At 45.0% G+C, this 17,895-nt stretch overlaps 1 protein-coding gene and 1 non-coding gene across 2 annotated transcripts in view; one reads left to right on the forward strand and one right to left on the reverse strand.

Annotated features, from left to right (window-relative positions):
* The window catches only part of LOC126334915 (uncharacterized), a 549,387-nt gene that overhangs the window by 457,770 nt on the left and 73,722 nt on the right, over positions 1-17,895 (reverse strand). The gene's annotated exons all lie outside the window — the stretch shown is intronic.
* Positions 4,721-4,795, forward strand: Trnas-cga (transfer RNA serine (anticodon CGA)). The gene has a single exon. It is a non-coding gene; the product is annotated as a tRNA-Ser (tRNA).

Genomic DNA, 17,895 nt, shown 5'->3' on the forward strand with positions numbered 1-17,895 from the left:
AACATAGGAGAAGGCAGACATTGGAATACATCCAAAAAATAATTAATTACGTAGGTTGTAAGTGCTATTCTGAGATGAAACGGTTGGCACAACAGAGGAATTCGGGCCGGGCCGTGTTAAACCAGCCAGAATACTGATAACTGAAAAAAAAAAGAGATCCTAGAGTCATAAATATCTCTGACACGTTCGGGTGGCACAGACGGTAAAATGGTTTCTGTGCAATGGGCGAAGCTGAAGTCGAGCAAGATGAATTTGACTAAAAATTCTGCTCCGTCTGAGCTGCAATGACCAGGTAAGTTATCGCACTGAATGACATAGAGTGTTAACTGATATTTTTTTAAGTTTTCTAGGAAGTACTTTTCTGATTTAACGCGGGCTGTGTATTTAGATGTTCCTACTGTTCGTGATACTCCATTTGACTTTTTCTCCAAAACTGTAACAGTTTCTTCAAAATTCTCATACGGCAATGCGGGTACATGTAATGACAGAACTTGGCCTTCGGACAGGATCATATAACGACGCCTAAACGTCCGTCGTGTAGCTGTCAAACTGTACAGTGTCGACAAAACGCACTTTCAGCGACTGCACACTCTGGACTGCTCCACTGCTCCATGTTTACTAAACGCTCATTACTGCTACGCACTTTAATGCTCTTCCATACTTGTGCTACTGCCGCAGGGCTGCCAACATGAGTTCCAATTTTTCACACTTCTCTGTGCCACAACGCATGTCTATGGAAACGGTCACATTTTTGGTTTGCGGGAGAAGTATTTAGTCTGAGCTGTGGCGAGTGATACCCTATGTGATCAAAAGTATCCGGACACTCCCAAACACATACGTTTTTCATATTGGATTTATTGTGGTGCCACCTACTGCCACGTACTCCATATCAGCGACCTCAGTACTTGTGAGACATCGTGAGAGAGCAGAATGGGGTGCTCCGCGGAACTCACGGACTTCGAACGTGGTCAGGTGATTGGGTGTCACTTGTGTCATACGTCTGTACGCGAGATTTCCACTCTCCCAGATAACCCTAGGTCCACTGTTTCTGATGTGACAGTGAAGTGGAAACGTGAAGGGACACGTACAGCACAAAAGCACACACGCCGACGTCGCCTGATCGCCGACAGTTGAAGAGGGTCGTAATGTGTAACAGGCTGACATCTAGCCAGACCATCACACAGGAATTCCAAACTGCTTCAGGGTGCACTGCAAGTACTATGAAAGTTAGGCGGGAGGTGAGAAAACTTGGATTTCATGGTCGGGTGGCTGCTCATAACCACACATCACGCCGGTAAATGCCAAACGACGCCTCGCTTGGAGTAAGGAGCGTAAACATTTGACGATTGAACAGTGGAAAGACATTGTGTGGAGTGACGAATCACGGTATCCAATGTGGCGATCCGATGACAGGGTGTGGGTATGGCGAATGCCAGGGAACATCATCTGCCAGTGTGTGTAGTGCCAACAGTAAAATTCGGAGGCGGTGGTGCTATGGTACGGTCGTGTTTTTCATGGAGAGGGCTTGCACCCCTTGTTGTTTTGCGTGGCACTATCCCAGCACAGGCCTACATTGTTGTTTTAAACCCCTTCTTGGTTCCCACCGTTGAAAAACAACTAGGAGATGTCTACTGAATCTTTCAACACGATCGAGCACCTGTTCATAGTGTACGGTCTTTGGCGAAGTGGTTACACGACAATAAAATCCCTGTAGTGGACTGGCCTGCACAGAGTCCTGACTTAAATGCTACAGAACACCTTTGGGATGTTTTGGAACGCCGACTTCGTGCCAGGCCTCACCGACCGACATCGATAACTCTCCTCAGTGCAGCGCTCCGTGAAGAATGGGCTGCCATTCTCCAAGAAACCTTCAGTACCTGATTTAAGGTATGCGTGCGAAATTGGAAGCTGTCATTAAAGGCTAAGGGTGGGCAAACACCATACTGAATTCCAGCATTACCGATGGAGGGCGGCATGAAGTCATTTTCAGCCAGGTTGAAACATCCCCTTAGAAAAATTATAAATGATAGTGCTGGTAAACCTCTACGTTTTTGATTTTCCAACAGCTGAGCAAAACTGAACATACTCAGACATTTCTCTCTTCACTTATTCTGATCAACACTAAACTGACACATACTATTTTCAGCACAACGCAATGTGACTTTCAATAATCCCTACAGAAGAATGGCCCTTACTAACAATAACCTATATGTTTCATGAATCACTAACCTCACAGAAATCTTAGTTACTCGAACTACTGCATTACAGCGAGCGCCAATACTGCCAGCTGAATAAAAGATTCTAACTACTGAAGGCACTAACTACTGATAGGCATTGTTAGCAAATGAATGATTTTGGTGGAGAACAAACAATGCATTTACCTTAATAGTGTTTAAAAGATATATATATATATATATATATATATATATATATATAAGTTCATGACATCAATCTCCCCACATCCACCACTGCTGGCGGCTCACCTCCAACTGCGCAACGTTACGCGCTGTTCAAATGCAACTGCCCGACACTAAATAGCGAATAATCCAACAGTGCAAACCAGCCACAGACTGCACACAGCACAGTCAGTGATTTTGATACAGAGCGCTAAGTGGCGTTAGCAACATAAAAACCTAAACAGCCTACTTACAAGTTGTGTGGATAATTTTGATAACATGGTGTATGTTCGGGCTATAGGTCTAGAAGCCTTGCAACTTTCTTAAAATAATAACTTAATCGTGTAAGAACGTGAGAAGCCGCTGTAAAATAGCGTAAGACTCACACACGGATCAGTTCCGCTCATCGAAGTGCTTGCGACGTGTACGGCATGAGCAATGTCCTTACGCGTGCTGCCAACCAGAGGGCGCTAGCATCGAGTATTGCAGAGTAGTGAGTGACTGAGCTCCGGATTGCGACTCTCCCATCAATACCGGCAGCGGCAGAGAGACGCAGGACCCCAGCGCGCGCTTCCGAATTAACCCGCCGGATTAACTGCCGCCTGGCGCAGTTCCGGCAGCGGACAGCGGCCTAAATCAGCGCCGGCGCCCTGTTCCGTACCGGGGTAATCGACGGGGCCGCCAGGCTGACGGACACTCTGGTAGTCCGAGCTTTCTGTGGCCGCCTAATGTTAAACAAATAGGAAAATCGATTTTAAATAGTGTTTCTTTTTCTTAAAACTCTATCCAAGATGGCGAACATTGCTGATATATTCGCAGAACTGCAAGAAACGGTTTTACTTCAGAAATAAAAACTATAGATCCGAAGGAAAAACGTTAATATAGAAAATTAGAGGGCTTAAAAGAATTTGTTAATTGCCTTTTAATAAGTATCGATTGCTTTCTTTCATTTATCGAAAAAAGTGTTAAAAAGCGGTTCACTATTAACTGGTTAACATTCATGCTCCCATACTTGCAGTTTACGGCAAGAATAGCGAGTGTTAATTCAAAAAATTACTTCCTAAATAAGTTAAAACGTACCAATTATTTACCGCGATATATCGATTTTCTGAAAACAAAAGGCCCACTCGATAACTCGCTAGATCTTCTCAGCTGATGGCCCTACAGCAACGGTTTTAGGCTTATTTTCTTCGCAAAGAGTTGTGTTACCATGCCATTAAATAATTTTTTCGGTTGTAATCATTGTTAGGATAGAAAAGAGTTCGAAAACTTACAATTTCGTTGCCGCGTTTTTTAACTAACCATCCCAATTTTCATTGCATGAAAAAGCTTTTAAAGAAGGAAATTGCTGGCATTTTTTCAGGAAATGGTAAAAGATTTCTACGAGGTTTTGGATCCGAGACGTGGGACGTAGCTAACTTTGTACAGCCATGTGCTTGATGGAGGTTAATATTGAATACGTATATTTCGAAGGAAATTTTTTTTCGATCGGAGGCGTGGCTTTTCACTTATTTAAAAAAAAAAGTTTTCTCAAGTTTGTGGTCTTTTTGGGCATGTTCGCCATCTTGAATCGAGTTTAATGGAAAAGGAACTCCATTTAAAATTCAATTTTCTGCACGCTCATTTTTTGTTTGTTTCCAGATAATAATTCTTGCAGTCACTTGTTCATAATGCTTAGAGTAGCAACCCACAGCTAAGTTACGTTGACGTTGTCATATAAATCCAGGAGTAATGTAAAAGTAGACTTGCACTATCATCGGTGGACGGGAAGAAGAAAGACTAGAGACTGATTTGTGATCGACGATCAAGTTCTTAGGCACCGAGCACTAGTTCAGTTGGACATGGGTGCAGATGAAATCGACTGTGATATCGTCTGAGGTAACCATCTCCGCATTCACCTGCAGTGATATAGAAAAACGTAGATCATGATGGCTCCTTCCTCCTGAATAGGAGTCCATTGCTTTTTGTCGTAGGTCGCTGGGAAGGATTCCAGGAAACTGAAAAAAGGTGCCGACATTAGACTTTCAAATATCGTCGTCGGGAAGAATGACTTATTAATAAGCCTATGGTAGATAACGAACTTCCCTATTCATTTGTTTGTTGGCTTCTACGTACATGTCTTCAGTGCTCATTCGCATTGAAATCCCCGCAGAAGGAGACAAATCATAGTGGCACAGCGCACTGATACAGCATCGACTGTCGCGCAGTGTTCTTTTTCTTCGTTTCAAGCGGAACAACACAGCTTTAAAGAGCTTCTGTAAAGTTTGGAAGGTAGGAGACGAGGTGCTGGCAGAAGTAAAGCTGTGAGGACGAGGCGTGAGTCGTGCTTGGGTAGCTCAGTTGGTAGAGCACTTGCCCGCGAAAGGCAAAGGTCCCGAGTTCGAGTCTCGGCCCGGCAGACAGTTTTAATCTGCCAGGAAGTTTCACAGTAATAGTTCACATGGAGTTAGTGGCTACAAAGCACCATCATAGGACACGATGGTTAGGTGAAGGCGCTTCCAGCGTGGTCAAACAAATCTGAACCGCAAAGAACGAAGTGGCATACTGTTCTTCTGTGAATTACGAGGACTGGAAGATAAGCAGACGTTCTGGTAGTCGAAGAGCACTGTATTACAGCGAGACGATAATGGAAATAAGTCACGGATCACTTTCCAATATCTTGCACCCCATTCTAAACATGACAGAGGTCTCTGCCCTTTGGGTGGAGCCGCCACATGACCATTGACGAGTGCTGCGCGTATGTTTAAGGCCCTGGGACAAAGGTGTGAAGCAAGCAGAGGAAGTATGTCGAGTCACTACCGTCGAGAAAGGCGAAAACGCAACCATCTTTGGGCAAGGTAATGCTGATTGCTTATTGGGATGCTGTGGTGTGCCGAACAGATTATGGACGTAAGGCACAAACCGTCGCAGGACCGTATTACCAGATCTCTTGGCGAGGCTGTAGCAGCGGGAGGCTTTTTCATAGCGGTGTTTGTGATGAACGACAATGACGAGCTCGCTCCACACAGGGCTACTCCTTGTGGCTACCAAACTTTGCCTCGACCGCCGTTTATTCCTAATATTTCACCCACTGGCCTCTTCGTCTTTCGTCGGTTGAAGAAACCACTACGTAGGAGGCATCTGCAGAGTGATCACAAGCTGAATTCTCCACCAAGATTCATAGATGCAACTTTACTTTTTATGACTACTTCTCGTATGTTCTGCATCTACATACACGCTCCTCAAGCGACCCTACGGTGCGCGATAGAGGGTACACTGTACCACTACCAGTAGTCGTTTGCCTTCCTGTTCCACTCGCAGATAGAGAGAGGGAAAACGACCCTTTATAAGCTCCGTACAACCCTAATTTCTCGTACCTTATCTTCGTGGTACTTACGCGCAATGTATGTTGGCGACTATATAAATGTTCTGCAGTCAGCTTCAAATGCCGGTTCTCTAAATTTTTCTCAACAATGTTCCCCGAAAAGCACATCGCCTTCCTGCCCGGGATTCCCATTCGAGTTCCCAAAGCATTTCCATAATACTTGCTTGTCGTTCGAACATACTGGTAACAAATCTGGCAGCCTGCATCTGAACTGCTTTGATGTATTCCTTTAACCTGACCTAGCACGGATCACAAACACTCGAGCAGAACTCAAGAATAGGTCTGTGCAGCGTCTCAGAAGTGGTCCTTTTTACAGATGAACCAAATTTTCCTAATATTCTCTTAATAAAACGAAGGCGACCATTCGCCTTCACCCACTACAGTCCTTACAAGCTTGTTCCATTCCATGTCGGTTTGAAACATTACACCTAGATATTTAATCGACGTGAAGAGTAGCACGCTGCGAATGCTGTATTCGAACACTACGGTATTGCCTTTCTTATTCATCTGCATTAACTTAAATTTTTCTACATTTAGAGCTAGCTGCCATTCGTCAAACTAAAAATTTCCTAGTCGTTTCTGCCTACGGGTATCCAACGACGACACCTTCCCGCACGCCACAGTATCGTTAGCAAATAGCGGCAGATCGCTTCTCATCCTATCCGTAAGATCATCTCTGTATATAGATGACAAGAGTGATCCTATCACATTTCCCTGGGGCACTCCTGACGATAAGCCTGTCTCTGATGAAATCGAAGGAAACGTACTAGATACCTGTACATAAGAAGTCGTCGACCAACCCACACATCTGAGAACTTATTCCGTATACTCGTACCTTCGTTAACAATTTGCAATGGGGCACTACGTCAAGCGCTTTTCGAAAATCTGGAAATATAGGATCTGTCTGTTGTCCGTCACCAATAGTTCGCAGGACATCATGTTAGAAAAGGGCAAGGTGAGTTTCGCAGGGGCGGTGCTTCTAAAACCATGCTGAATTGTGGACAGATGGTTCGAACTGAGAATACGTTCAATAATTCTACAGCAGACCACTGTTAAGGGTGTTGGTGAAATGAATATGTTGTAGGATTGTGAGATACGATTTATATCCATATATCATGACAATTTTGAGGAAAGACGGCCTCTTCTCTTCACGTTAATGTGGATTCCGGAAAGGGATATCTTGTGAAATTTATATCGTAGTGGTGCCCATTGGACACAGAGGGTCTTAGATAACGGCTGCCAAACTGCTGTTGCGTTTCTTGATGGTGGAAAGGCCCATTACACAAATACATTCCACACTGTCACTTACGAAATGTAATATGAGCTTGTTACTGGTTTTGGGTCTTCCTAGCAGATGTAACTTCACACATCGTTGTTCAAGGAGCGGAAACAGGAAATGTAAAAGTGATTTCGCAGGCCCCGCAAGGGAGCGTTATAGCTCCGCGACTGGCAGTGCTCAAAGGGTACAGACATGTTCTTGCCCGACGGAGATCAGTTTCACACTGTGATTGTATAATAATCTCTCCCATCGATGGAGGCTTAATTTCTTATTGCCTGCCGTCTGTGCGTCAACAGCACAAAGGCCAAGAAGGAATGGTTGAGCTTTCCGCCGCTCTCTGTCTCCAGTATGAATCTTTGTTCTTACGTATGATAATCGTTATTGTATTTTTTGAGGTTCCCTCCAAATTTTCGCTACTATTCTCAGATCTATCAATATTGAGATTAACTAATGCGCAAACGAATAGTATACATCGCTTCGAAGATGTTCTTGCAAGGAAACGTCATTTAAACTACGTAACACGAAGCCGTCTGCTTGTGGGAACTACGACGTCGCCTTCTACGCTGATCATCAAGAACATTATGACCACCTACCTAATAGCCGGTACATCCACCTTTGGCTGGGATAACAGCGGCAGCGCGTCGTGGCATGGAGGCAATGAGGCCTGTGTAGACCGTTGAGCGAGTTTGTACCACATCTGCACTCACAAGTCACCTGTTCCCGTAAATTTTGGGGAGTGGGGCCATGTGCTCTCACGTCACGTTCAATCACATCCCAGATGTGTTCAATCGGCCTCAGATCTGGAGAGTTGGGGGCACAGCACATCGATTATAACTCGTCACTGTGTTCTTTTGAGCCAATCCATCGCTCTGCTGCCCTTATGACACGGCGCATTATCTCGTTGAAATATGCCGCTGCCATCCAGAATCATGATCATCATGAAGGAATGCACGTGGTCTGCTACCAGTGTGCGACATTCCTTGGCCGCCGTGGTGCCTTGTGCGTCCTCCACTGCACCCGTGGGTGCCCACTTGAATGTTCCCCAGAGCATAAAGGAGCCGCCGCCAGCTTGTCTTTTTCCCGTAGTAGAGGTGTCATGGAGCTGTTTCCCTGGAAGACGACGACATGATGAAGGTATCGTGACTCATCAGACCGTGCAACGCTCTGCCATTGCGCCAACGTCCAGTGACGATGGTCACGTGCCCATTTCAGTCGTAGTTGCCGATGTCGCGGTGTTAACATTGGCACATGGATGTGTCGTCGGCTGCGGAGGTCCCCCCGTCGTTAAGAGTGTTCGGTGCACTCTGTGTTCCGACATTCTTGTACTCTGCCGAGAATTAATGTCGGTCGTTAGTCCCGCCACAGTTCGCCAGCTGTTCTGTTTTACCAGTCTGACCAGCCTACGACGTCCGACATCTGTTGTTGGAGGTGGCCGGCCAACCCCACGCCATCTGAACACGGGTTCACCTTGGTTCGCCGCGTGTTAAGACACTCACCACAACACTCCTGGAACACCTGACAAGTCATGCACGTCCCGTAATACTCGTGCCGAGTCTGCGGACCATCACAATCTGTCCCTGTCAAACTCTTCTAGGTTGCCACCTTGCCCAGCACGCTCACTGATACTACAAGCAATGTGGGTATGTCTGACTAGCGGTCATTCCTCGCCAGATGACGCTGCTATGCTATCGTCTGGACGGGTTTATATTGATAGTAAGTAGGCAATCATAGTGTTCTGGCTGACCAGTGTATACACTACGGTACAGCAACAAACGGTGCGTGCCCAGAGCGACAGTATTAATACGTCTCGCTGCTACGTATATCTCTCCCTAATATTGGACGAGAAGTGCGACAAACTGCTCGGAAGCTACGAACGCATCTAATTTGCCCGTTGCCACTAAACGATACATGCCCCAGTGATAGAAATGTATTCCTTCTCACCTACTGAATGCTTATTGTTGCTGTTTTCAGCTAATTTGCTCTTTTTTTCGACGAAAAAGCATCGAGTCAGTGTCTCCCGCTGAAAAATTTTGAACTTATCAGTGACCTAAAAAATCCCATGACGAATCACATAATTCTTTCAGATTTTTTTTTGTATCTTCTGTTAACCCCTCTTAATACACTCCTGGAAATGGAAAGAAGAACACATTGACACCGGTGTGTCAGACCCACCATACTTGCTCCGGACACTGCGAGAGGGCTGTACAAGCAATGATCACACGCACGGCACAGCGGACACACCAGGAACCGCGGTGTTGGCCGCAGAATGGCGCTAGCTGCGCAGCATTTGTGCACCGCCGCCGTCAGTGTCAGCCAGTTTGCCGTGGCATACGGAGCTCCATCGCAGTCTTTAACACTGGTAGCATGCCGCGACAGCGTGGACGTGAACCGTATGTGCAGTTGACGGACTTTGAGCGAGGGCGTATAGTGGGCATGCGGGAGGCCGGATGGACGTACCGCCGAATTGCTCAACACGTGGGGCGTGAGGTCTCCACAGTACATCGATGTTGTCGCCAGTGGTCGGCGGAAGGTGCACGTGCCCGTCGACCTGGTACCGGACCGTAGCGACGCACGAATGCACGCCAAGACCGTAGAACCCTACGCAGTGCCGTAGGGGACCGCACCGCCACTTCCCAGCAAATTAGGGACACTGTTGCTCCTGGGGTATCGGCGAGGACCATTCGAAACCGTCTCCATGAAGCTGGGCTACGGTCCTCCACACCGTTAGGCCGTCTTCCGCTCACGCCCCAACATCGTGCAGCCTGCCTCCAGTGGTGTCGCGACAGGCGTGAATGGAGGGACGAATGGAGACGTGTCGTCTTCAGCGATGAGAGTCGCTTCTGCCTTGGTGCCAATGATGGTCGTATGCGTGTTTGGCGCCGTGCAGGTGAGCGCCACAATCAGGACTGCATACGACCGAGGCACACAGGGCCAACACCCGGCATCATGGTGTGGGGAGTGATCTCCTACACTGGCCGTACACCTCTGGTGATCGTCGAGGGGACACTGAATAGTGCACGGTACATCCAAACCGTCATCGAACCCATCGTTCTACCATTCCTAGACCGGCAAGGGAACTTGCTGTTCCAACAGGACAATGCACGTCCGCATGTATCCCGTGCCACCCAACGTGCTCTAGAAGGTGTAAGTCAACTACCCTGGCCAGCAAGATCTCCGGATCTGTCCCCCATTGAGCATGTTTGGGACTGTATGAAGCGTCGTCTCACGCGGTCTGCACGTCCAGCACGAACGCTGGTCCAACTGAGGCGCCAGGTGGAAATGGCATGGCAAGCCGTTCCACAGGACTACATCCAGCATCTCTACGATCGTCTCCATGGGAGAATAGCAGCCTGCATTGCTGCGAAAGGTGGATATACACTGTACTAGTGCCGACATTGTGCATGCTCTGTTGCCTGTGTCTATGTGTCTGTGGTTCTGTCAGTGTGATCATGTGATGTATCTGACCCCAGGAATGTGTCAATAAAGTTTCCCCTTCCTGGGACAATGAATTCACGGTGTTCTTATTTCAATTTCCAGGAGTGTACATACGAACACCGAGAAACATCACAATTTGGAAAAAAAAAAAAAAATGAGCTATCCTTGATCGTACATAAGTTATATTTTATGAGACTTCTCCCAATGAGTGTAGGTTCGGTTCATGTTTTTGAAAAGTACAACAGAATTATCCAGTCTTACTTTACGGTCAGTTTTTAAGTATGAACATTCGACTGTTGTGGCTCACGTATCACTAATGCATGGTGCCTATTAAAACAGCATATCGTCTTTCAAATTGTTCTCGTGTATTATACTATATATGATTATATTGAGCACCACCGCTCAATCTTTGGAAAACCTGCAAAGCTTCATTGCAACGTCGGTTTTCTTTGGATGTCATCTATATCTTCATGTAAAACTTTCGCCTGTTCACCCTCCAAGATTGACCGGCATTATACACTATGTAATTTACATATGTTCTCGAAAATAGTACCAACCTAAACACATAACCTTATGTTAAGACCTACCTTTCTTTGTCTAATGACATCTCCGTGTTGAAAACGTTGGTTTCAGTGTACAAGGAAATCTTCATCCCAGTCACATATCTTGTCTGATGTTTTCCAAACTCATATTTCACATTCTGGTTGCAAAAGTGAACAGGAACAAATGCTTTCTAGCCTTAAAGGGACATGAAGCTGAAAGCCATTTTTTGTTTCACAACTTTCTCCATTTCATGAATGATAAGCCCAATAGAAGTTTTATAAGTTGAACACACACGCACACGCACACACATATGAGAGAAAATCAGGGAAACCTCAGTGACAGGTAGAGGCATGTAGAGGGAAAGAGTTTCAGAGAGAGAAATGTAATAAAAATGGACGCTTGGAAGCCATCCTTTCAGTTGGTAATGACAACCGTTTAGAAACCAAGACACATTTTTCTCCAAGAATTCACGCAAGAGAAAAGGAAAGGAAATCTACACAAAAGAGGAAATTCGACGATGTGCTGTTGCGTGAATAGAAAAAGTAAAATAAGTACGTATTTCTATACTGTTTGGTGACTGAACGGCTATCTAAAAGGCTACGTGTGTTGAAAATATATGGAAGTGCATGTTCATGAACAGAACAGACAAGAAGCGCCATGTAGTTAGATCACGCTAACGGCTCACTTGCTGTACGCTAGCAATTTATGTGGCGAGGGATTTAATAACTAAACGTGCATGGACAGAATTATTTCGTCGAGTAATTTCGTACACTGTTTTAATAGGCGGTGTCCAGTAAAGTGAATAAAAGCAGATCGGATAGCTTCCCGCGCCAACTCACCCATTACTGCCGTCCCACGGGACACGCGTAAACGCCTTTTGTTTAGTAGAGTTCATTGTCAGAGCTCAACTGCAGTGCAGAGCACAGACGAGTGTCTTCAGTTTTAGAAACGTTCAGTCATAAATAAAGTAATTGAACAAAAAGCAATGTCTTGATAGCAGAGTTTCTATAAAAGAAAGTTTGAAAAAAGCATTCTTTATACCAACTGCTTCATATTCTATTAATTAATTAAACCAAACAAGCAATAAGCCTCCTAATTCAGGCGACACCAAGGAAAGGTGTTTGTATCATTCTCACAAACCGCTTTTTCGCAATAAAGAACAGCGGTAATTGTTTATATCCTGTTGTGCTTCGACGAAACGTGAATAATTCATAGTCATACCAACAGTGTTTGTCGGTATTTTGCGTGACATTTTAAAGTCCTCTGGGAGATGTATTGATCGACGAGCTGTGATAATGTAATGGGTAAAGTGTATGACTGCTAAGCAGAAGGTTCTGAGTTTAAACCTTCTTCGGAGCTTAATATTTTCTTTATTTAAAAACAATATCAAAGTGTATTACTTCATGAGTTTTATTCGTTTGAATGTAATTTTTTGAAATTTCTAGTGGCAACTAAAATCGACCATACGGAAAGTATACGCTATGGACTTTTACCTCAGCAAACTCTTCAAAATTTCGTGCAATGGTTTACTACATCTAATGCTGCACAATAACTGCGTTGAACTTCGAAACAAAATTATGTCATTTATGGGTGGGTGGGGGGGGGGGGGGGAGGTGTCAGTCAAGAAGATGTGTAAAAATAAAATTTTTGGGCCAAATAGTTTGTGTGAAATCGAATGATAAAGTGTGTCAAAGCAGTAGAAACACCATGTGTCTGCACAGGCGAGCAGTGCAGTGATGACAAAATCGAGCACATCGCGGAATGCAGGCAGCACGTCTCTGCAGCAGCGAAAGGGTTAATGCGGCCTTGGTGGCTTTATTTCACAAACTGCGCGCTCCCCCCTAAACATAAGTTTGCTAACTATATACTATGGCGCTGCTTCTCTTGGCGCGTACAACTGGCAACGTAGCAATCTCCCGCGTCTGGGCGGGCATGCGCGAACAGCCAAGATAAAAGAATTGAACTACAGTGGACGTCGGAACCAACGCCTTGTTGCGTCAATAACCTCCCAATAGTCCACGCACTGCTTCCCACGAAGTGCATACGTCATTGGAGTAGACAGATGGATGTTGAAAGGTGTGAAATCCAGGCTGTAGGGTGGATGAGGAAGAAAGGTTCAGTGCAGTTTTGTGAGATCCTCTCGGGTGAACAGAGAAGGAGAAGTTCGTTTGCGTTTTTGTGGTGACGTGTTCGCTGAAGTCGTTTCTTCAGTTTCCTGAGGGAAGCACAATACGTTTCAGAGTTGATCGTTACATCATGGGGAAGGGCATTAAACAGCAAAATCATTTCAGAGCTCCAGAAGATTGTCACCATGACTTTACCGGCCGAGGGTGCGGGTTTGAACTTTTTCTTAGGAGGAGACATGTCATGGTGCCACCTCCATGGACTGTAGTTTTGTTTCCGCTTCAAAATGATTAACCCATGTTTCATCGCCTGTGACAATGTTCGACAAAAAATTGTCACGGTGAGCCTCATGAAGCGAAAGCAATTCCTCAGAGATAGTCTCCTTCGTTGCTCTCGTGTTCTGTTAGGCGGTCTCCAACCCAGCGGGCAAAAATATTTGAGTGCCCCAAATGGTGGACTAGTGTGTCAGCACTGCCAGCAGAGACGTCCAGCTGAGCAGCGAGGTGTTTGACCTGCCGATCATCTCGAATGAGAGTGTCCACACGTTGCAGCGCTGCAGCAGGCACAGCTGTGGGCGGCGGTCGGCATGCGGAAGGTTGGATACATCTGCATGGCCTTGCAACGAGTCGCCATGCTTCCGTTCACTGCCGGGTCTCGGTAGACTTCCGCAAGGGCCTTTGAATACTTTTGTTGCTCTGATTTTCCACCAAAAGCAGCTCAGTGACAGATCCCTGTTTTAAATGCACCTCCGCTACAGACACTACGTACGGCGCCGCCGCTTATCTGAACTTCATGAAAAAGTAGAGACTGTGGCAGGAATATTCCACGATGTACCGCAACAATTTCCGCATTTTTTAGCCGAAATTGGCCAAGAAAAAAATGTGATGCATTAGTTGTTGAACGCCCCTCGTATAAATATTATTTTCTGGTTCCATCATTGAGCGGTACTAGTACGAACTTTGGTACCTGATGTAACAAAAACTACCTCTTATACCTGCTCTAGAGACCCTTGCAGAATATTGAGGTAGTTGCAGGTGTGGCTATTATGAGAGAGCGCTCGGTGATGAGACGGTTTCCGCAGGTCCTCTCCTACAGTGGTTATGTTTGTATAGGTACTCTTCCTTCAACGAATGATGCCTTCTGCACAGCGTTCAGTGCAAATTTCGTCAGAGTCTCTATTTCCGTTCCACTGCCACTGTCACTATCGAATATTAATCTTTGCAATCTTCGCACAGTATGAGTATTAATTAGTCTGCTCAGAGGCGACGATTCCATTACTGCTGTTGTTGGAATCGGACGAACTCACACTGCAAAGCTCCGAGAGACAGCAAAATGCAAATAAGACAGCTTTACCTATGTTTTTTAGAAGCAACTGTTAAAATTTTCACTGTTCAGTCTGACTGCATAGCATGTTCATTAGAGCACTGACTCGACTGACAGAGAACGCAGTCCTCTTATATATACGCTTGATATCCGATTAGCATTGTAAAACAACTGAAGGTTAGCGCAAATTTGCCTAAGGTCGGTATTAGACTATCAAATTTCTTCGTCAAAGATTTGATCAAAGATCTGATATAAAATATTCGTCAAATATATTTGACATAGATCTTTAACGTGGCACTAAAATGGGGTATTACACTATCATCATATTCTTCGTCAAAGTTCAAGATGGCTGACTACAACAACTTGTTGTCAACAGCAGTTGCGTGTACCACAACTCTACTGTGTGCACATGAGGAAGAGAAGTGGGGGAAAAAAGGAAACGTACGTGGGTGAACCGTGGGCTTCACAACGAGGCGATAAAAGCATTCAACAAAACTTGTTACGTGAGCTTGTAGTGGAGGATGTCAAGTCGTACATCAATTACTTAAGAATGGATGAGCATACATTTCTGTATGTGCTCAGTGAAGAATATCCTCATATCACAAAGCACAATACTCACTTAAGAACTGCCACATCTGCAGAAGACAGCTCACTGTAACACTCCGAATCCTCCCTAAAGAAGTTGTAAGGGGCCTCATCAGCTTCATTGTCGTTGCTGTTGTCTTTAGCCCTGAGACTGGTTTTATGCTACTCTATCCTGTGCAAGCTTCTTCATCTCCTAGTACCTACTGCAACCCACATCCTTCTGAATCTGTTCAGTGTATTCATCTCTTGGTCTCCCTCTACGGGTTTTATACTCCACGCTGCCCCCCAATACTAAATTGGTGATCCCTTGATGCCTCAGAATATGCTCTACCAACCGATCCCTTCTTCTAGTCAAGTTGTACCACAAATTTCTATCCAGTTCTATTCAATACCTCCTCATTAGTTATGTGATCTACCCATCTAATCTTCAGCATTCTTCTGTAGTACCACCTTTAGAAAGCTTCTATTCTCTTCTTGTCTAAAGTATTTATCGTCCACGTTTCATTTCCATACATGGATGGCTACACCCCATACAAATACTCTGAGAAATGACTTCCTGACACTTAAATCTATACTCGATGTTAACAAATTTCTCTTCTTCAGAAACGTTTTCCTTGCCATTGAGAATCTACATCTTATATCCTCTTTACTTTGACCATCATCAGTTATTTGGCTCCCCAAACAGCAAAACTCCTTTACTACTTTAAGTGTCTCATTTCCAATTATAATTCCCTCAGCAGGACCCGCTTTAATTCGACTACATTCCATTATCCTCATTTTGCTTTTGTTGATGTTCATCTTATACCCTCCTTTCAAGACACTGTCCATCCCGCTCAATTGCTCTTCCAAGTCCTTTGCTGTCTCTGACAGAATTACAATGTCATCGGCAAACCTCAAAGTTTTTATTTCTTCTCCATGGATTTAGTACCTACTCCGAATTTTTCTTTTGTTTCCTTTACTGCTTGCTAAGTATACAGATTGAATAACATCGGGGATGGGCTACACACCTCTATTAATTTTGTAGTTGTCGGTACACACCAGTTGTATTTACCGGCAATGTTTATAAAAAACAATATAGGTGACAGAACGCTGCAGCGATGCTAGCGCTCCACGTGGTAACATGTCACATTGCAGGAACAGACGACTAGCGATTGGATTGGATTGTTTTTGGGGAAGAGACCAAACAGCGAGATCATCGGTCTCATTTGATTAGGGAAGGAGGGGGAAGGAAGTCGGCCGTGCTATTTCAAAGGAACCACCCCGGCATTTGCCTGGAGCGATTTAGAGAAATGAGGGAAATCTTAAATCAGGATGGCCAGACACGGGATAGACGATAAGCGACTTCTTTGATCAAATCTACAGCGAGGCCTTGATTTGATCAAATATTTGACGACATTTGACAAAGTTCCCTACTACAACATCAAATTTCTTTGACAAAGATATTTGGCAAATATGTTGGACAAAGAAACTGGACAAATAAAATTGGTATTGTAATATCAGCCTAACTGATTACTTGCCGAGGACCCCTCAGCCGTGACGGCTGCCACCCACGTGCTATACATTCGTGCCTTCGGCAGCGGCCAGAGGGCAGCATCGCTTTGTTCCCAGCGGCGCGACAACAGGCCAGCACCGGGTGCAGTAAGCCAAGTGGCTGTCGCTGCCGTTTCCGCCGCGCTCTGCGGCTGTTTGTGGAGCGGCGCCCGTCTTTGTTGCCTGCACTGCAGCGCTGCCGCCTGCGCTGCGTGCGAAACCGCCACCCCGCCGTGGGGTGCGCATGCGCTGACGGCCTGCTGCTGCAGTCGGCGGGAGCTTGCCGACGCTCGCACTTCCACTTTAAAGAGTCTGCTTGCTTACGTCTCATAGACGAGATTCGATACACGATACGTACCTATGTAAGCCCATAGCATCCGCTAGGTTGCGGAACATATCAGGAAAATAAATACACAGTTAAAAAGAAGTGCCGGGCGGTGTGGCCGAGCGGCTCTAGGCGGTTCAGTCTGGAACCGCGCGACCGCTACAGTCGCGGGTTCGAATCCTGCCTCGGGCATGGATGTGCGTGATGTCCTTAGGTTAATTACGTTTCTGTAGTTCTAAGTTATAGGGGACTGATGACCTCAGATGTTAAGTCCCATAGTGCACAGCGCCATTAAAAAGAAGTGATATGTTGATTTTATGCCACATATCCTAACTGAGATGATGGCGAATACGTCAAAAATATGCACATTTTTACTTACATATTCAATAAAAGGCTTACTACAAACATGTAACTCTATACATGCTAACGTGCGTAGAATAACACCACGACTATTGCACCCAAGTGTCGTAAAAATAAAAAAAATAAAAAACAGTTTGTGAGGCTTGCTTACACAAATCGTAATGCTATACTAAAACTTTGTCGAAGTCAGATATTACAGAGAATTCGTGTAGTGTAGTACAGCTAATAACAAGAGCATCAGTTTGTTCTACTAATACATTCATAAGTTGAATTCTAGGTGGCCCCCTAATAAATCATTTAGGGTATTCTTAAAATGTACTTTATTTCTGCCTAAACCTTTTATCGTTTCTGGAAAGCCCCTGAAAATGTGTATTCCTGAGTAATGGACACCTTACTGGACCACATTGATTAATCAAGTTTTTATTGAATCCTTGAACTCAAATGTTGATTAAGTCCTGTATTACATACGACAGATTTCATTGAAGAATGAATGTACTGAGGAGCAGTATACACAGTTCCTTGAAAGGGTTTCTGAAGAATACTTACGGCAAACATTTCGTATTTCGCACTTCGCTCCCTGAAAATTCTAGCTTCGCTTGATTCGTTGCCTTTCTATGATAACGTGAAAAAA

The sequence above is a fragment of the Schistocerca gregaria genome, chromosome 1 (assembly GCF_023897955.1).
Source record: "Schistocerca gregaria isolate iqSchGreg1 chromosome 1, iqSchGreg1.2, whole genome shotgun sequence".
In the NCBI taxonomy this organism is placed as follows: domain Eukaryota; kingdom Metazoa; phylum Arthropoda; class Insecta; order Orthoptera; family Acrididae; genus Schistocerca; species Schistocerca gregaria.